This window comes from Astyanax mexicanus, unplaced genomic scaffold (assembly GCF_023375975.1).
Source record: "Astyanax mexicanus isolate ESR-SI-001 unplaced genomic scaffold, AstMex3_surface scaffold_51, whole genome shotgun sequence".
NCBI lineage: Eukaryota > Metazoa > Chordata > Actinopteri > Characiformes > Acestrorhamphidae > Astyanax > Astyanax mexicanus.
In genome coordinates this window covers 45,001-67,500 of record NW_026040061.1, presented here as the reverse complement: position 1 = coordinate 67,500, position 22,500 = coordinate 45,001, and the positions used below count along the sequence as shown (strand labels likewise).

The 22,500-nt window shown below is 40.7% G+C and overlaps 1 protein-coding gene across 4 annotated transcripts in view; it reads right to left on the bottom strand.

Moving 5' to 3' along the window:
* LOC125797563 (pleckstrin homology-like domain family B member 3) overlaps positions 1 to 21,988 on the bottom strand; it is an 81,028-nt gene extending 59,040 nt beyond the window's left edge. For 2 of the 4 annotated variants that reach the window (XM_049474081.1, XM_049474082.1), the window contains exon 1: positions 21,849 to 21,986. The gene's annotated coding sequence lies outside the window, so the exon portion shown is untranslated. Of the gene's footprint in view, positions 1 to 21,848 lie in introns of all 4 variants that reach the window. The other 2 variants (XM_049474084.1, XM_049474083.1) reach the window with 2 other exon arrangements.
* Positions 21,989 to 22,500: the final 512 nt, after the last annotated feature.

The following is a 22,500-nucleotide window of genomic DNA, read 5'->3' as shown; positions in this document are numbered from 1 at the left end:
CAGCCCTCACCCTCAACCTCCACCAACTCTCAACCACCTCCACTTGCTCCAGTCACCAGTTCTCAGCAGACTCCACCCAGTCAACAAGCACATGTGGAGTCCAACATCCAGGAAACTGAGAGAGAGGAGGGAAATCCAGGGCAATGTGACATTGCTCTGTTAATCGATTCCAACGGGAAATTCATTAATGAGAAAAAACTATTTCCCAAACACAGAGTGGTAAAACTCTGGTGCCCAACCACTAAAAAAGCACTGGAGCTCCTTACAGAAGAAAAACTAGGGTCACCGACCCACATTATAATCCACACCGGGACAAACGACCTCCGGAGTCAGCAAGAGAGAGTGGCCACCTCCCTGAGAGCAGTAATCGAGAAGGCCAACAACACCTTCTCTAATTCAAAAATTATCATCTCAACACTGCTGCCTCGCAAAGATTTTCACCCTTACACCATCCAGAAAATCAACGCCAGCATCTCCAGGGAATGTGCTCTCCGGCCAAACACCCACCTGGCCCATCACCCGACTCTGGATACCACCTGCCTCTATGATCACGTCCACCTTTTTAAAAATGTAGTGCCTACATTTGCAAAAACGCTGAAGGACATTGCACTGACGCGCAGGGTTATCCAGTACACCGCTGAACAAAACCTCAAGAGAACACGATCATCACAACAGACCCCAAGACCTGGAGGAGGAGCATCACAAGCCCCCCATCAGACACCTCAGCACCACACCTACAATCACCCACCACAGCCAGGCATGCAGAGGAGAATCCAGAGGAACCCTGTTCCTGCACATACAACAGCACCAGCACACACCACAGATTCCCCCCATGCACCAGTCCCACCATCAACTACCCAGCAGCTCCAGACCAGGCCTGGACCCCTGACCTACGCTCAGGTCGTCAGAGGAACAGCAAGCGCTAATGTGTACGAACTCAGAGACATACAGCAGATGCTCAGTCACATCTGCACACGTCTGATGGGACATGGTCTATGATTAGAATAGCATACCTTTTATTTCATAAAGAATGGCATCATTTCAAATTTCAGTTTGGAACATTCAGGGTTTGAACTCTTCTCTTTTTAATTTAAAAAGCAGAAACCCTGAATTCATAAATGAAATTAAGGATATGGATATTTTGATACTGCAGGAGACATGGTGTAAAGGAGACGGTCCCACTGGTTGTCCTCCAGACCACAGAGAATTGGTTATTCCTTCCACCAAGTTAACAGGCGTTTCTCAGGGTAGGGACTCGGGGGGAATGCTTATTTGGTTTAAATCAGAACTAGCAAATTCTATTGAAATAGTAAAAAAAGGAGAAGATTATTTGTGGATAAAACTTAACAAACAGGCAATTTCAACCCCCCAAAATGTATTTATTTGTGCAATATACATCCCCCCAGCAGAATCCCCCTATTTTAAAGAAGAAACCTTCCAAAATTTAGAAAACGAAATTAGTCATTTCCAAACTCAAGGCCATGTAATGATCTGTGGGGACTTAAACGCTCGAACAGGAGAGCAACCTGACTTTATCAGCACAAAAGGAGATCATTTCATTACAGGAGATGATATACATTTTGGTACTCACTACCCCAGAGAAAACTGCGATAAATCAGTAAATTCACATGGAAGAAACCTACTGCAGCTCTGTCGAAGCCTGGGTCTGTACATTGTGAATGGACGAATGCGAGGTGACTCCTTCGGTAAGTTCACACACTGCTCAGCTCTTGGCAACAGTGCTGTAGATTATATAATAACAGATCTGGACACAACCTTCCTGAGAGCCTTCACAGTCAAGCCACTGACACCTCTCTCTGATCACAGCCAAATTACTGTATATCTAAACAAACCAGTTGGGAATGATAATTGGGAAAATCCCAGCAAACTTTATAAATTTAAACTACCTCCCAGATGGACTCAGGACAGTGCTGAAAAATATATTCACGCAATTAACAGCCAGCAAATCCAGACACTCCTTAACTCCTTTCTATCTCACACCTTTCCTCAGAATGCAGAGGGAGTTGACATGGCTGTGGAACATTTAAACAGAATTTTTGACCGTGCCATCCAAATTTCAAATTTAAGCATTAGAAAAAACAAACCCAATAAGACCCAAGAAAACAAATGGTTTGATCAGGACTGTAAAAACAAGAGGAAAGAACTAAGAAGGTTATCCAATCAGAAACACAGAGAACCTCATGATCAGGAATTACGCACAAAGTACTGTGAAGCACTTAAAGAATACAAACATATTCTAAGAATTAAAAAATACAAACATATACAAAATCAAATTAACAATTTAGAGGAATCAATTAATTCTAATTCATTCTGGAATCATTGGAAATCATTAAACCGAACAGATCATGAACAATTAACAATCATTAATGGAAATACATGGAGAAATCATTTTGAAAAATTGTACAGTTCTCCATTAATAAATAGAAAACAATTTGAAATATCTGAAAAACTACAGGCATTTGAAACAATTATTAAGAATTCCCAGAACCCCCTCGACTTCCCAATTACAGAAAAGGAATTAGAGGAAAAACTAAAAAATATTCAGCCTAAAAAAGCCTGTGGAACAGATGGTGTGTTAAATGAAATGTTAAAAAACACAAATCATATATTCAAATTGGCTATGTTAAAACTATTTAATTTTATTTTAAATGTCGGTCACTTCCCAACTACCTGGAATGAAGGACTCATAACCCCTATTTTCAAAACCGGAGATAAATTTAACCCAAACAATTACAGAGGAATTTGTGTAAGTAGTAACCTAGGTAAGATATTCTGCAGCATCCTGAACAGCAGAATTACACAATTTCTAATAGAACATGACGTTCTGAGTAAAAATCAAATTGGCTTTTTACCCAACCACAGAACATCAGACCACATTTTCACCCTCCACACGCTCATTGATAAACATGTAACTCAAAATAAACACAAAATCTTTACCTGCTTTGTGGATTTCCAGAAAGCTTTTGACTCAATTTGGCATACCGGATTATTTTATAAACTTATTGAGAATGGTGTTGGGGGGAGAACATATGATGTAATTAAATCAATGTACTCACAAAGTAAATGTGCAGTTAAAATTGAAAAGCTCAGAACAGACTTCTTTCCACAGTCACGAGGAGTAAGACAAGGCTGTAGTCTGAGCCCCACTCTGTTTAATTTATATATTAATGAATTGGCAGAAAAATTGGATCAATCCAGTAATATACCTGGTCTTACTTTGGGTGACACCGAGGTCAAATGTCTTCTTTATGCAGACGACCTCGTTTTACTGTCCCCTACGAGAGAGGGACTACAACAAAGTCTCGAAATGCTGGAGGACTTTTGTCACACATGGGCTTTGAAAATAAACCATCAAAAAACCAAAATCATGGTGTTTCAAAAAGGGACAAAAAGTCAGGGGAATTTAAATTTTAAAATTAATAACACAAATATTGAATATACTAAAACATACACATATTTGGGTATAACATTCAGTTGTACTGGAAGTTTTGGCTTGGCTGTGAAGGAACTCAAAGAAAAAGCGAGAAGAGCTATTTTTGCCATTAAAAAATCTGTTAAATTTGAAATTCCCATTAAAATCTGGCTAAAATTATTTAAATCAATAATAGAACCCATTGCATTGTATGGTAGTGAGGTTTGGGGACCCCTCACTCAAAATGATTTTTTAAACTGGGACAAACACCCAGTTGAAACTCTGCACACAGAGTTCTGCAGGAATCTCCTCAGTGTGCAGAGGAAGACCCCGAACACGGCCTGCAGAGCAGAATTAGGACAGTACCCTCTAATAATTAACATTCAAAAAAGAGCCATAAACTTCTGGAAGCACATTAAATCTAGTGACCCCCACTCACTCCACTATAAAGCACTGACCTGCCAAGAGCTGAACATCCAGAGGAGTCCCCTAACCCAGCTGATCCTGAATCTCACTGACCTAACACACACCACCCAGCCCCACTACACACTCGCCCAAAACATTAAACCCAACCAAATTATTACCCAACAAAAACAGAAATACATCACACACTGGACTGAGACAGTAAAACAGCAGCACAGACTGCAGTGCTATTCGGCTCTGAACCGAGAATACACTCTGGCAGATTACCTGACAGAAATTAAAGATAGAAAACTGAGAAAGATGTTGAGCATGTACAGACTCAGTGAGCACAGCCTGGCCGTGGAGACCGGCCGGCGCAGGCAGAACTGGACACCCAGAGAGGCCAGACTGTGCTCTCACTGTGAGCTGGCAGTGGTGGAGACAGAGCTGCACTTCCTCACAGAGTGTCCAAAATACCACTCCATCAGGAGTTTATATTATAGGAAATTTAGCAGCGTCGCCCCCGAGTTCCTACACTGCACTAATACACACAAACTGCCCTACATACTGGGAGAGAGCAGAGAGCTGATCACACTCGCTGCCCAATACATTACAGCCTGTCACAACCTGAGAGACAACCAGTGAGACCGTCCACCAATCACTAATATCTGTACTTATATCTGTAATATGTTATATTGATATTAATATATTAATGTTACCTCTTTTACTTCTATTAATCTAACTTTAACATGCTTTATTACTACTTTTACTTATTTTCTTTATTAATAACTCAACCTTTTTAATATTACTGTTTTTTTTCTTTCTTTCTTTCTCTCTAATCTGTAGATTTATTTATGTATTTTATTTTTGTTATTATTAGTATTTTTTTTTTTTTTTATAACGTCTGTTTACTTGTATTATTAATTGCTTTGGCAATAGTGTATGTAATTACATTCATAGACAGAGAGAGACAGAGAGAGAGAGAGAGACAGAGAGAGAGAGAGAGAGAGAGAGAGAGAGAGAGAGAGAGAGAGCGAGAATGGAGGTGAAAGGGTACACTGGTTTTAAATGTCAAAGACTAGTGTCAAATTTCCACACACACACACACACACACACACACACAACACACACACACACTCACACACACACACTCACACACATATACGCACACTGAGCAGTGGGAGACTGTGCTGTATGCTGCACTGTGGGGGTATAAAATCAATTTAGCACAGTGAATTACCACAATTACCTCAGATCATTACCTCAGATCATCACCTCACATCATCACCTCAGATCATCACCTCAGATCATCACCTCAGATCATCACCTCACATCATCACCTCAGATCATCACCTCAGATCATCACCTCAGATCATCACCTCAGATCATCACCTCACATCATCACCTCAGATCATTACCTCAGATCATCACCTCAGATCATCACCTCAGATCAATATCTCAGATCATCACCTCAGATCATCACCTCAGATTATTACCTCAGATTATTACCTCAGATCATCACCTCACATCATCACCTCAGATCATCACCTCAGATCATCACCTCAGATCATCACCTCACATCATCACCTCAGATCAATATCTCAGATCATCACCTCAGATCATCACCTCACATCATCACCTCACATCATCACCTCAGATCAATATCTCAGATCATCACCTCAGATCATCACCTCAGATCATCACCTCAGATCATCACCTCAGATCATCACCTCACATCATCACCTCAGATCATCACCTCAGATCAATATCTCAGATCATCACCTCAGATTATTATCTCAGATCATTACCTCACATCATCACCTCAGATCATCACCTCAGATCATCACCTCAGATTATTACCTCAGATCATTACCTCACATCATCACCTCAGATCATCACCTCAGATCATCACCTCAGATTATTACCTCAGATCATTACCTCAGATCATCACCTCACATCATCACCTCAGATCATCACCTCAGATCAATATCTCAGATCATCACCTCAAATTATTACCTCAGATCATTACCTCAGATCATTACCTCAGATCATTACCTCAGATCATTACCTCAAATTATTACCTCAGATCATCGCCTCAGATCATCACCTCAGATCATTACTTCAGATCATTACCTCAAATTATTACCTCAGATCATTACCTCAAATTAACTCAGATCATTACCTCAGATCATCACCTCAGATCATTACATCAAATTATTACCTCAGATCATCACCTCAGATCATTACCTCAAATTATTACCTAAAATTATTACCTCAGATCATCACCTTAGATCATTACCTCAGATTATTACCTCAAATTATTACCTCAGATCATCACCTTAGATCATTACCTCAGATCATTACCTCAAATTATTACCTTATATCATCACCTCACATCATTACCTCAAATTATTACCTCAGATCATCACCTCAGATCATTACCTCAGGTCATCACCTCAGATCATTACCTCAAATTATTACCTCAGATCATCACCTCAAATTATTACCTCAGATCATTACCTCAAATTATTACCTCAGATCAATATCTCAGATCATCACCTCAAATTATTACCTCAGATCAATATCTCAGATCATCACCTCAAATTATTACCTCAGATCATTACCTCAAATTATTACATCAGATCATCACCTCAAATTAGTACCTCAGATCAATATCTCAGATCATTACCTCAGATCATCACCTCAAATTATTACCTCAGATCAATATCTCAGATCATTACCTCAGATCATCACCTCAAATTATTACCTCAGATCAATATCTCAGATCATTACCTCAGATCAACTGGGAAAGTCAGGAGAGCCTCCCAATCCCAGAGCTCAGAATCCAATATGTCCGCCGTGCAGATCAGCAGTAGTAAAGCAGTATATTATACAGTTTATTATCACTTTATCTTCACTTTATCACACTATTAGAGTCCAACACTATTACAGTCCTACAAACAGTACTGTACTCCCTCTATCTGTACACATAATTACACCATGTTTAAATACACAACGTACTGTATAAGACTTTATTAACTGGTATCGCTAACAATGCTAACCTGGGACAATGCTAACAGTGCTATCCTGGAACAAGGCTAACAGTGCTAACCTGGGACAATGCTAAAAATGCTAACCTGGGACAGTGCTAGCAATGCAAAGCTTGGACAATGCTAACCTGGGACAGTGCTAAAAATGCTAACCTCGACCAATGCTAACAGTGTTAACCTGGGCCAATGCTAACATAAATAGTGGGGCATATTTTGGTGTAAAACACCAGTAATTGATTGTCAGAGCAGTTGTGGTGAGCTGTCATTCCAGGATGTTCAACTTCCGAGATAAATCTAACACAGCTTTAGCTTTGTAATGTAAAGTCCTGATTATCACTTGAAATTTGAATTTGAAATTGTCCGTTATGTCTGATATTAGAGTTTCCCATCTTAACTCTATAATTCCCAGATGACCTGGTTTATTAATCAGACAGGAAATTTGATTGGTTTAGTTTCAGTTTTTACAGAAACGAGAATTCTGGTATAAGGATATATTGAGATCAGCAGCAGCACTGTTTATGTTGGTCTGAGGACGTTATCTGTAGCTGGACTGAGACAACATTCTTCTGAATACTGAAGATCTGAGGTTTTTTCTCAGGCTGACTGAGGAACAGTGTTCTTATCTCCAGATAAAGTCCAGCTCAGACCGGACCGGCGCCGGCCGGCCAGCGCAGGGTTAAAGTCCACCCTCAGATTTCACTCTCAGACCGACTACAGGAACAGAACCTCCAGAACCTGCAGAACCTGCAGAACCTTCACACTCTCACTAAACACCAGCAGAACCCAGTCAGAACCCAGAACCTGGGCGGAGGTGTAGGGATGTAATGAGGGTGAACTGGTGATAACCACTGAGGAGTGGCTCAGAGAGAGATTACATCATCACCATAAACATCCTGCTGTTATATAACATCTACACACACTACACACACACACACACACTGTACACACACACGTTCTGCATAATTCACAATTCATAAATAATATATCTTTTCACACTATAGAAATAAAGGTGTGATATGAAGTAGAGTATTCAGTGTAAAGGTTATATATCAGTACATATTTACTGTTCTCTAAAAACATCTTAACTCAGACATTAATATCTACAACACAAGGGAACATGAACGCATTGTGCAAATTTAGCCCTTTTTTTTGGTGTCATGTGACTCATTAGCGTTATGTCTGATTTTCTGATTCTGTGAGAAACAGAATTGTTGTTTTATAAAAAGATGGAGGCTAGCTTAAAAGAAAAGTGCTAACATCCTGAAACTGAGATACAGCACGATAGCCTAGACCATACAGCAGTTTTCCAGGAAGGGTTCCACTTAGAACATTCCTCCCCAGAGTTCACAAGTAGGAGGTCAGCCTGCAGTGTTCAGATCATACACTGCATCATCTCAGTCTGCATGGCTCTGTCCTAAAATAAAGCCTCTTCTGAAGCTGATGCATAAGAAAGCCTGCAACAGTTTACTGAAGACAAAGCATTCCAGCAGCATGGGTTCCTGAAACCGTGTCCTGTGGTCCAAAAAGACAAAGATAAACTTGTTTGGCTCAGATAAAGTCCAGCAGGGGTGCCCTCGTAATAAGTACCAACAAAACTGTTCCTTGTCTACAGTCAAGCATGATGGTGGTAGCATCATGGACTAGTGCTGCCGGCACTGGGAGGAATAATTACAACCTCTAATAATCACACACTGCATAATTACAACATGTTATAATCACACACTGCATATTTACAATCTGCTCTAATTACACACTGCATAATTACAACCTGCTCTAATCACACACTGCATAATTACAACATGTTCTAATCACACAATGCATAATTACAACATCTAATAATCACACACTGCATAATTACAACATGTTATAATCACACACTGCATATTTACAATCTGCTCTAATTACACACTGCATAATTACAACCTGCTCTAATCACAGACTGCATAATTACAACCTGCTCTAATCACACACTGCATAATTTCAATCTGTCCTAATCATACACTGCATAATTACAACCTGCTCTAATCACAGACTGCATAATTACAACCTACTCTAATCACAGACTGCATGATTACAACCTGCTCTAATCACACACTGCATAATTACATCATGCTCTAATCACACACTGCATGATTACAACCTGCTCTAATTACACACTCTATAATTGCAACATGCTCTAATCACACACTGCATAATTACAACATGCTCTAATCACACACTGCATAATTACAACCTGTTCTAATCATACACTGCATAATTACAACATGCTCTAATCACACACTGCAAAATTACAACCTGTTCTAATCATACACTGCATAATTACAACCTGCTCTAATCACACACTGCATAATTACAACATGCTCTAATCACACACTGCATAATTACAACCTGCTCTAATCACACACTGCACAAAATACAACCTGCTCTAATCACAGACTGCATAATTACAACCATTTTTAATCACACACTGCATAATTACAACTTGCTCTAATCACACACTGCATAAATACAATCTGCTATAATCACACATACACTGCATAATTACAACATGCTCTAATTACACACTGCACTATTACAACATGCTCTAATCACACACTGCATAATTACAACCTGCTCTAATCACACACTGCATAATTACAACCTGCTCTAATCACACACTGCATAATTACAACCTGCTCTAATCACACACTGCATAATTACAACATGCTCTAATTACACACTGCACAATTACAACATGCTCTAATCACACACTGCACAAAATACAACCTGCTCTAATCACAGACTGCATAATTACAACCTGCTCTAATCACAAACTGCATGATTACAACCTGCTCTAATCACACACTCCATAATTACAACCTGCTCTAATCACACACTGCATAATTTCAATCTGTTCTAATCATACACTGCATAATTACAACCTGCTCTAATCACACACTGCATAATTACAACCTGCTCTAATCACACACTGCATAATTACAATCTGCTCTAATTACACACTGCATAATTACAACCTGTTCTAATCACACACTGCATAATTACAACCTGCTCTAATCACACACTCCATAATTACAACCTGCTCTAATCACACACTCCATAATTACAACCTGCTCTAATCACACACTGCACAAAATACAACCTGCTCTAATCACACACTCCATAATTACAACCTGCTCTAATCACACACTGCACAAAATACAACCTGCTCTAATCACAGACTGCATAATTACAACCATTTCTAATCACACACTGCATAATTACAACTTGCTCTAATCACACACTGCAAAATTACAACCTGCTCTAATCACAAACTGCATAATTACAACCTGCTCTAATCACACACTGCAAAATTACAACATGCTCTAATCACACACTGCAAAATTACAACATGCTCTAATCACACACTGCACAATTACAACATGCTCTAATCACACACTGCATAATTACAACCATTTCTAATCACACACTGCATAATTACAACCTGCTCTAATCACACACTGCAAAATTACAACATGCTCTAATCACACACTGCAAAATTACAACATGCTCTAATCACACACTGCACAATTACAACATGCTCTAATCACACACTGCACAATTACAACATGCTCTAATCACACACTGCATAATTACAACCATTTCTAATCACACACTGCATAATTACAACCTGCTCTAATCACACACTGCAAAATTACAACATGCTCTAATCACACACTGCAAAATTACAACATGCTCTAATCACACACTGCAAAATTACAACATGCTCTAATCACACACTGCATAATTACATCATGCTCTAATCACACACTGTGACGCCAGGTAGTGAGGAGTGACGCGAGCCGAGTTAAAAATACAAACAGTTTTATTAGCAGTTAAGCTAACAGATACTGCTAACAGAATAGCCAGGCAAACAAAGATCTCACCGATGACAGAAGACGTAGTCAAAAATACAGTCCGAGTTCGTAACCGAGAAACAGTCCAACCATACATCAAATCCAGAAAGGGCAAAACAAAAGACATAAACCGATAATCCGAAAACAGGGTCGTAACGAGTAGGCAAAAACAATACACAGGAAAACGCTTAGTATGTAACATGAGTTAGCAATACCTCGCGGAGTTTGTTTACAAGCGGCCGCCTTAAATACAGGAAGCTAGAGGGGAATGAACCGGAACTAACTCAGAACACAGGTGAGTCTGAGCGTCGGAGCGTAACGTGATTGGGTGAAGGTGAGCGTGTGTTGTTGACGTTATTGTTCATGGGATCTTGGGAAATGGAGTCAGGTAGCGTGGAAGGAGAACACGGCCGCGTGACAGTACCCCCCTCCAAAGAGTCCGAATAATCCGAAGGATGAGGACGACACAAGGAGACAGCCCCCCCAACCTCAGCGGAGTCCTGAACAGGTGGCCCAGAAACGGGAACGGAATGGATGGAAGCCCTGGACCTGGGACGACCCCTCCTGGGACTGCGGACAGAACTGAGGGACCGGACAGAGACAGAACCACCGCGTCTACCCCTTCTTGGACCTGGAGACCTTCTCCTAGGGCGACCTCTGGGGCGTGGTGCAGGACGGGATGGATGAGACCGGTGAAAGTCATCCACCATTAAAGGATCCAGGACATCAGTTGCCGGAACCCAACTTCTCTCCTCAGGTCCGTAGCCCTTCCAGTCCACCAGATACTCCAGGGCTCCCCTTCTCCTCCTGGAGTCCAAAAGTCGTTCTACCGCATAAACCGGGCCACCGTCCATAGCCACCGGAGGAGGAGGAGACGCCCCAAGCGATGTCTCATCCAACGGACCAGGGATAACCGGCTTTAATAAAGACACATGAAAAGAAGGGCATACACGGTAGTGAGAGGGTAGATCGAGACGGTAGGTAACTTCATTAATTCTCTTAATGACTTTGAAAGGACCAATATACTTAACTGAAAGTTTCTTATTAGCATCTGGTTGCCGGAAATCCCTGGTAGATAGCCAAACCCGATCACCAGGAGAGTAAAGGGGGGTCTCACGGCGTAGGCGATCAGCCTGTTGTTTCTGCCGTTGTAAAACAGCCTCAATGCGTCTGTGAGTCTCCTCCCACACTTCCTCGCTCCGACGCATCCAATCGTCTACCGCAGGAATATTAGAGGGTTCGGCTGACCAGGGCATGATGGGTGGTTGATATCCTAAAAAGCATTGAAAAGGTGTCATTTTAGTAGTGGAACTGATCAGTGAGTTCTGAGCTAGTTCCGCCCAAGGGAGAAATTTGGCCCAATCATGGACGTTGTTAGAACAATAGACTCTCAAAAACTTTCCTAGCTCCTGATTCATTCTCTCACATTGTCCATTGCTTTGAGGGTGATAGCCAGAAGATAAACTAACAGATATACCCAAACTACTCATAAAGGCAGACCAAACTTGAGAAATAAATTGGGGACCACGATCAGAGACAATATCTTCAGGGATACCAAAAACACGAAAAACATGAGTAAAAATGGCTTCAGCAGTTTCTAGGGCCGTAGGCATTTTACTAAAAGGAATGAACCTAACTCCGCGAGAGAAACGGTCTATAACTGTCATGATAACTGTTTGACCCATAGATTCAGGAAGATCAGAAACAAAATCGACAGCTAAGTGAGACCAAGGCCGAGCAGGAACGGGCAGAGGTACTAATTTACCAGCAGGTAGAGTACGGGGAGTTTTACTCTGAGCACACACAGTACAGGAGGATACAAAATTGTGGATGTCAGATCGCATATTTTCCCACCAGAAACGACTCTCTAATAATTGAAAAGTGCGGGTCTCGCCAGGATGTCCTGAAGTAGGAGAAGTGTGAGCCCAAGTAATGAGTCTATCTCTGCACTGGTCTGGTACATAAGACTTGTCTGGGGGGCACTGCAAAGGAGGAGGGGATGTAGAATTAATTAGATTGATCTCCTCCGAGATATCCCATCTGATAGGAGCTAAAACTATACCTGGTTTTAGAATTGTAGAGGGTTCTGAGGTTTCTACATTATCTTCCTCATAAATTCGTGAGAGGGCATCCGCCTTGGTGTTTCTGGAGCCAGGTCGATAAGTGATTACAAAATTGAAACGAGCAAAGAAGACAGACCAACGTGCTTGACGTGAATTCATACTTTTCATAGATCTCAAGAATTCTAAATTTCTGTGATCAGTTATTACCACGAAAGGATGTAGTGCTCCCTCTAACCAGTGTCTCCATTCTTCTAAAGCTAATTTAATGGCCAATAGTTCACGATCACCAATACCATAGTTCCGTTCAGCTGGGGAGAGTTTGTGGGAGAAGTAGGCTACAGGGTGCATCTTACTGGGAGAGCCAATATTTTGGGAGAGTACAGCACCTACTCCAACACTGGATGCATCTACCTCAACAACAAAGGGCTCTTTAGGATCTGGATGTTTTAACAAGGGAGCTGAAGTAAACACCTCCTTGAGAGAAGAGAAAGCATCTGATGCTTCTTCAGACCAGATCAGCTTTCTAGCATTCCGTTTCAAAAGATTGGTCAGTGGAGCAGCTACAGAACTATAATTACGAATAAATCTCCTATAAAAGTTTGCGAAACCAAGAAATCTTTGTAGTTCCTTTACTGATCTAGGGGTTGGCCAGTTAACTACAGCCTGAATCTTCCTGTCATCCATAGTAATGCCTCTGGCACTAATAACATAACCCAAAAAGGAAATGGTAGACAGATTAAATTCACATTTTTCCGCTTTAACGAAAAGCTGGTTTTGGAGAAGACGGGTCAATACAGCACGAACATGGGAAATGTGTGTAGTCAAGTCAGATGAATAAATTAGAATGTCGTCTATAAAAGCTATGACAAATTTTCCTAGCATGTCACGGAGTACATCGTTTATGAAAGATTGGAATATGGACGGGGCGTTCTTGAGACCAAACGGCATAACTAAGTATTCATAGTGCCCCCTAGTGGTGAAAAAGGCAGTCTTCCACTCATCACCCTCTCTAATTCTCACCAAGTTATAAGCACTGCGGAGATCTAATTTAGTGAAGATGGAAGCTCCGCGTAGTTGTTCAAGCGCTACAGGTACTAAAGGGAGAGGATAGGGATAAGTTTTGGTAACTGCATTTAGTTGTCGATAGTCGATACATGGACGCAGACCTCCATCCTTTTTTTTGACAAAGAAAAAGGATGCAGCTACAGGAGAAGTGGAATGACGAATGAACCCCTGAGATAGAGCCTCCTGCACATACTCCTCCATAGCACGTTCTTCAGTTTGAGTTAAAGGATATATACGTGACTTGGGAGGTATCTGATTGTCTATAAGCTCTATAGCACAGTCATAGGAGCGATGTGGGGGAAGTTGAGTAGCACGTGACTTGCTAAAAACTTCATTCAGATCAGAGTAATCAGGAGGAATATGTGCAAGTGACTCCAGGCCAGGACTCTCTACAGTAGTAGATTGGATCATTAATTTAGGAACAGTAATGCAGTGATCATGACAGTATGGAGACCAAGAAATAATTTCACAGTTAGACCAAGAAATCAGGGGATTATGTTTTTTCAACCATGGAAGTCCTAATATAATTTGATAATTAGTGTCCTTCATCACAAAAAACCTGATCTCTTCTGAGTGCAGAGCGCTGACGTTGAGCTTGACAGGAGTGGTGGTGTGGGAAACAGCTCCTCGGCCAACTGGGGTCCCATCCACCGCAGACAGTCTCATAGGATTTTCCAATGGTTCGAACGGAATCTGGAGTTGTCTGGTCAGCTGCTCGTGTATAAAGTTCCCCTCGGCACCGGAATCAATCAGGGCTGGAAACACAAATGAAGAAGACTGGCAGAACAGAACAACAGAAATAATAAAAGATCTTGAAAACATATCAGGACTGAGTCGGCTTACCCCTTTAGCGTGTGGAATCCTCTCCACACGCTTTCCCGAGTTAGTAGCAGATGGCTCATATGGACGGTCCGGGTTGCCATGATAACCATGGGAGAGCCCACCGTAGGACGAGCCTGAAGTATCTTGGCGTTGAACTCGGGAGGGGCAAAGCTGACAATCTCGCAACACATGATCTGCTCTGCCACAATAGAAGCATAATCCAGCTTGAAATCGTCGCTTTCTTTCTTCTTTAGACAAACGGGTAGCGTCTACTTGCATGGGTTCCTCATCCCTGAGTGTGGTTCGTGGAGTAAATCCAGATGCGCGTGGCGTAGCAAAACGAGGAGAAGTAGCAGTAGCTCTACGGCCAGGTACTGTGCTCTGTTTGAGCTGATCAAGTCTGATGGCTAAAGATATAAGTTCATCCAAAGGCAGCCCATCATCCTTGCAAGCTAATTCGGCCAAAACATCAGCCCTGAGTCCATTTCGAAACATCACGCGTAGAGCTGGTTCATTCCAACCACTACCAGCAGCCAAAGTACGGAATTCAAGAGCGAAATCAGACACGGGTCGGTTTCCTTGACGTAACTGAACCAATAACTCTCCCTGAGATTGTCCATGATGCGGGTGATCAAAAACTAACTTAAATTCCCTGAGGAAATGCTCGTATGGGCTATTTTCAATACTAGGCCAAATAGCAGTAGCCCAATCCAAAGCCTTGCCGGTGAGACGAGATATAAAAAACGAAATACGCGCAGCGTCGGCACTAACTGCTGAATTAGCAAAAAATAGTGACATCTGCAAGAGAAAACCTCTGCATAAATCTGGCGAACCATCATATTTATCAGGTTTGCTTACCGGAAAAGCGGCTGCCGAGGGAGCGAAAGCGGGAGCGATAGCAGGAGAGCTAACCGGGGCCTGGTTAGCAGAGGCTAGGCTAGCTGGAGTGGCCACTCTCAGCTGGGCAAGCTGAGTAGAGATATCCTGAAGGCTAGCAGTTATCTGAGCTAGCTGAGAGTGTTGATCTGACTGCTGGGTAGTAAGAGCAGTAACGGTGTTAGCAAGGCTCTCAAAAAGCTGGCTATGCTGTTCGAGAACCCTCCCCTGATTCCCGACTGCCTGCTGGAGGTCTTTAAACTCGGCCATCACTTCAGGCGAGGTATTCTGTGACGCCAGGTAGTGAGGAGTGACGCGAGCCGAGTTAAAAATACAAACAGTTTTATTAGCAGTTAAGCTAACAGATACTGCTAACAGAATAGCCAGGCAAACAAAGATCTCACCGATGACAGAAGACGTAGTCAAAAATACAGTCCGAGTTCGTAACCGAGAAACAGTCCAACCATACATCAAATCCAGAAAGGGCAAAACAAAAGACATAAACCGATAATCCGAAAACAGGGTCGTAACGAGTAGGCAAAAACAATACACAGGAAAACGCTTAGTATGTAACATGAGTTAGCAATACCTCGCGGAGTTTGTTTACAAGCGGCCGCCTTAAATACAGGAAGCTAGAGGGGAATGAACCGGAACTAACTCAGAACACAGGTGAGTCTGAGCGTCGGAGCGTAACGTGATTGGGTGAAGGTGAGCGTGTGTTGTTGACGTTATTGTTCATGGGATCTTGGGAAATGGAGTCAGGTAGCGTGGAAGGAGAACACGGCCGCGTGACACACACTGCATGATTACAACCTGCTCTAATTACACACTCTATAATTACAACATGCTCTAATCACACACTGCACAAAATACAACCTGCTCTAATCACAGACTGCATAATTACAACATGCTCTAATCACAGACTGCATAATTACAACATGCTCTAATCACACACACTGCATAATTTCAATCTGTTCTAATCATACACTGCATAATTACATCATGCTCTAATCACACACTGCAAAATTACAACCTGCTCTAATCACACACTGCATAATTTCAATCTGTTCTAATCATACACTGCATAATTACATCATGCTCTAATCACACACTGCATGATTACAACCTGCTCTAATCACACACTGCATAATTACAACATGCTCTAATCACACACTGCATAATTACAACCTGCTCTAATCACACACTGCATAATTACAACCTGCTCTAATCACACACTGCATAATTACAATCTGCTCTAATTACACACTGCAAAATTACAACCTGCTCTAATCACACACTGCAAAATTACAACCTGCTCCAATCACACACTGCATAATTACAACATGCTCTAATCACACACTGCATAATTACAATCTGCTCTAATTACACACTGCATAATTACAATCTGCTCTAATTACACACTGCATAATTACAACCTGCTCTAATCACAGACTGCATAATTACAACCATTTCTAATCACACACTGCATAATTACAACTTGCTCTAATCACACACTGCAAAATTACAACCTGCTCTAATCACAAACTGCATAATTACAACCTGCTCTAATCACACACTGCAAAATTACAACATGCTCTAATCACACACTGCAAAATTACAACATGCTCTAATCACACACTGCACAATTACAACATGCTCTAATCACACACTGCATAATTACAACCATTTCTAATCACACACTGCATAATTACAACCTGCTCTAATCACACACTGCAAAATTACAACATGCTCTAATCACACACTGCAAAATTACAACATGCTCTAATCACACACTGCACAATTACAACATGCTCTAATCACACACTGCACAATTACAACATGCTCTAATCACACACTGCATAATTACAACCATTTCTAATCACACACTGCATAATTACAACCTGCTCTAATCACACACTGCAAAATTACAACATGCTCTAATCACACACTGCAAAATTACAACATGCTCTAATCACACACTGCAAAATTACAACATGCTCTAATCACACACTGCATAATTACATCATGCTCTAATCACACACTGCATGATTACAACCTGCTCTAATTACACACTCTATAATTACAACATGCTCTAATCACACACTGCACAAAATACAACCTGCTCTAATCACAGACTGCATAATTACAACATGCTCTAATCACAGACTGCATAATTACAACATGCTCTAATCACACACACTGCATAATTTCAATCTGTTCTAATCATACACTGCATAATTACATCATGCTCTAATCACACACTGCAAAATTACAACCTGCTCTAATCACACACTGCATAATTTCAATCTGTTCTAATCATACACTGCATAATTACATCATGCTCTAATCACACACTGCATGATTACAACCTGCTCTAATCACACACTGCATAATTACAACATGCTCTAATCACACACTGCATAATTACAACCTGCTCTAATCACACACTGCATAATTACAACCTGCTCTAATCACACACTGCATAATTACAATCTGCTCTAATTACACACTGCAAAATTACAACCTGCTCTAATCACACACTGCAAAATTACAACCTGCTCCAATCACACACTGCATAATTACAACATGCTCTAATCACACACTGCATAATTACAATCTGCTCTAATTACACACTGCATAATTACAATCTGCTCTAATTACACACTGCATAATTACAATCTGCTCTAATCACACACTGCATAATTACAGCCTACTCTAATCACACACTGCATAATTACAACCTGCTCTAATCACACACTGCACAAAATACAACCTGCTCTAATCACAGACTGCATAATTACAACATGCTCTAATCACACACTGCATAATTACAATCTGCTCTAATCACACACTGCATAATTACAACATGCTCTAATCACACACTGCATAATTACACCCTGCTCTAATCACACACTGCATAATTACAACCTGCTCTAATCACACACTGCATAATTACAACCTGCTCTAATCACACACTGCATAATTACAGCCTACTTATCAGTTTAGTCAGGTTTAGCTTCTGTTACCTGCTAGCTAACTCAAACTAAAAGAGTGGCTCTGTTGGTCCGTGGGGGTGTTTAAGGTTCTATTAATAATCAATAATGTTTATAATAATCAATCATATCTGGATTTCGCAGCTGTTTTAAAGATTGTTTTTCCTTTCAGTCGAAACTCATTCTTACATCACATTCAGAAAACAAGCAGAACGTCTTTCCCACGGCAGCAGAACGTCACACTGAGCGCGCTCAGACCAAACCGGTCTGACCCAACCTGACTCATAATTACAGAGAACATCTACAGAACATTCCAGAGCCATGACATACCTGCACATCCGAACCGTCAGAAAAATCACATCCCTTTTAAACTTTTCATCACATCCCTACAGGTTTTAAACTCATTATCACATCCCTACAGCTTCATCACATCCCTACAGCTTTTAAATTAATCATCACATCCCTACAGGTTTTAAACTCATCATCACATCCCTACAGCTTCATCACATTCCAACAGCTTTTAAATTAATCATCACATCCCTACAAGTTTTAAACTCTTTATCCTATCCCTCAGCTTTTATACCCTTAATCACATCCCCACAACTTTTAAACTCTTCATCACACCCCCAAAGCATTTAAAATAATCACATCCCTACAGATTTTAACCCCCTACTCACATCACTACAGATTTTAAACTCTCAATCACATCCCAACAGCTTTTAAACTGTTCATAACATCCCTACAAATTTTAAATCCTCAATCACATCCCTACAGCTTTTACACCCTTCATTACATCCCAACAGCTTTTAAACTCATCACATCCCTACAGCTTTTACACCCTTCATTACATCCCTACAGCTTTTAAACTCATCACATCCATACTGCTGTTAAACCCATCACATTTGCATAGATTTAAACTCGTAACATCCCTACAGCTTTTAAATTCTTAATCACATGCCTACAGATTTGAAACCCTTAATCACATCCCTACAGCTTTTAAACTCATCACATCCCTACAGCTTTTAAACTATTCATAACATCCCAACAGCTTTTAAACTCTTCATGACTTCAGCTTTTAAACTCATCACATCCCTACAGCGTTTAAACTATTAATCACATCCCTACAGCATTTAAACTCATCACATCCCTACAGCTTTTAAACTCTTCATAACATCCCTACAGAATTTAAACCTTTAATCACATCCCTACAGAATTTAAACCTTTAATCACATCACTACAGCATTTAAACTCATCACATCCCTACAGCTTTTAAACTCATTATCACATCCCTACAGCTTCATCACATTCCAACAGCTTTTAAATTAATCATCACATCCCTACAGGTTTTAAACTCTTTATCCTATCCCTCAGCTTTTATACCCTTAATCACATCCCCACAACTTTTAAACTCTTCATCACACCCCCAAAGCATTTAAAATAATCACATCCCTACAGATTTTAACCCCCTACTCACATCACTACAGCTTTTAAACTCTCAATCACATCCCTACAGCTTTTAAACTCATCACATCCCTACAGCTTTTAAACTATTCATAACATCCCAACAGCTTTTAAACTCTTCATGACTTCAGCTTTTAAACTCATCACATCCCTACAGCGTTTAAACTATTAATCACATTCCTACAGCATTTAAACTCATCACATCCCACAGCTTTTAAACTCTTCATAACATCCCTACAGAATTTAAACCTTTAATCACATCACTACAGATTTTAAACTCATCACATCCCTACAGCTTTTAAATTAATCATCACATCCTTACGTTTTTAAACTCATCATCACATCCCTACAGATTCTAAACTCTTCATCACTTCCCCACAGCTTTTAAACTCATCACATCCCTACAGCTTTTAAACTCATCACATCCCTACAGCTTTTAAACTATTCATCATATCCATACAACCATCTCCATCACATTCTATAGGTTTATACACTTTTCATCACATTGTCACTGTGTATAAACTAATTGATTTAGGGATGTAATGATAAGGTTTCATAAACTGTTGGGATTTTATATTTTATTAGCTGTAGGGATGCTTATAAAATCTTCATCACATCTGTTTAAAAACAACAGTTTAAAAACCCGTCATCACATTGCAACAATTAAAAAACCCTTCATAATTACATTGCAACAGTTTATAAATGTATTATAACAACATTACAGTTTCTAAACTCATCACATCCCAACATTTTATATATAATAATCACATCCTAACATTGAGGTAATAAAATACAGTAGTAAGGTATACAGTATTAAGGTAAACAGTAGTGAGATTATAGCTAAATGAGGTAAACAATAGTGAGGTATACAACAATGAGGTATACACTAGTAAGATGTAGTGAGGTGTACAATAGCAAGTTGTACAGTAGTGAGGTAAACAGGTGTACAGTACTGAAGTCCTGTAGTAGTGAGGTAAATAGTATGAGGTAAACAGGTGTACAGTAGTGAGGCAAATAGTAGTTAGGTGTACAGTGCTGAAGTGTGGAGTAGTGAGGTAAACAGTAGTGAGGTAAACAGTAGTGAGGTAAACAGTAGTAAGGTATATAGTAGTTAGGTGTACAGTACTGAAGTGTGGAGTAGTGAGGTAAACAGTAGTGAGGTGTATAGTAGTTAGGTGTACAGTACTGAAGTGTGGAGTAGTGAGGTAAACAGTAGTGAGGTGTATAGTAGTTAGGTGTACAGTACTGAAGTGTGGAGTAGTGAGGTAAACAGTAGTGAGGTAAACAGTAGTAAGGTATATAGTAGTTAGGTGTACAGTACTGAAGTGTGGAGTAGTGAGGTAAACAGTAGTGAGGTAAACAGTAGTGAGGTATATAGTAGTTAGGTGTACAGTACTGAAGTGTGGAGTAGTGAGGTAAACAGTAGTGAGGTAAACAGTAGTAAGGTATATAGTAGTTAGGTGTACAGTACTGAAGTGTGGAGTAGTGAGGTAAACAGTAGTGAGGTAAACAGTAGTAAGGTATATAGTAGTTAGGTGTACAGTACTGAAGTGTGGAGTAGTGAGGTAAACAGTAGTGAGGTAAACAGTAGTGAGGTAAACAGTAGTAAGGTATATAGTAGTTAGGTGTACAGTACTGAAGTGTGGAGTAGTGAGGTAAATAGTAGTGAGGTAAACAGGTGTACAGCAGTGAGGTGTACAATAGTGAAGTGTGGAGTAGTGAGGTAAATAGTAGTGAGGTAAACAGGTGTACAGCAGTGAGGTGTAGAGTAAAGTGAGAGTGAAGCTCACCTGTTGACTGTAGATCCTCCAGCGGTAGTCCGCGCGCTCTCCGCGAGGCTCCTCAGTCCGGTGTGTATTATTGTGTGTGTGTGTGTGTGTGTGTATTAGTGTGTAACAGGTCTAAGCGCGCGCTGGTGCTCGTGTCGCCATTAGAGTGACTTTGAGCTCGCTGTCTGAGAAAGGGGCGGGGCAACGCGGAACTCTTTCACACAGAGACACGCCCACCGCACTACAAGCCTTGAACTGAACGCGACTGAGTACAAACTACTGACCAATCACAGCACAGGGGGAGGGACTCTTAGCCAATCACAGCTCAGGAGTGGCTGCTGCTAATAACCAATTACAGCGCAAGAGGCGGGGCTTCTTCGAGCGGCAGGAGTTCCTGTAATGATCTGAATGATCAGCTGTGTGTGTGTGTGTGTATAATAGTGTGTGTGTGTGTGTATTTGCGCGTGTGTATAGTGTATAAAAGTGTGTATTAGTGTTTGTATGGTGTGTGTGTAACAGTGTGTATAGTGTATAATAGTGTGTGTGTGTGTGTGTGTGTATTAGCGCGTGTGTATAGTGTATAAAAGTGTGTATTAGTGTTTGTATGGTGTGTGTGTAACAGTGTGTATAGTGTATAATAGTGTGTGTGTGTGTGTATTTGCGCGTGTGTATA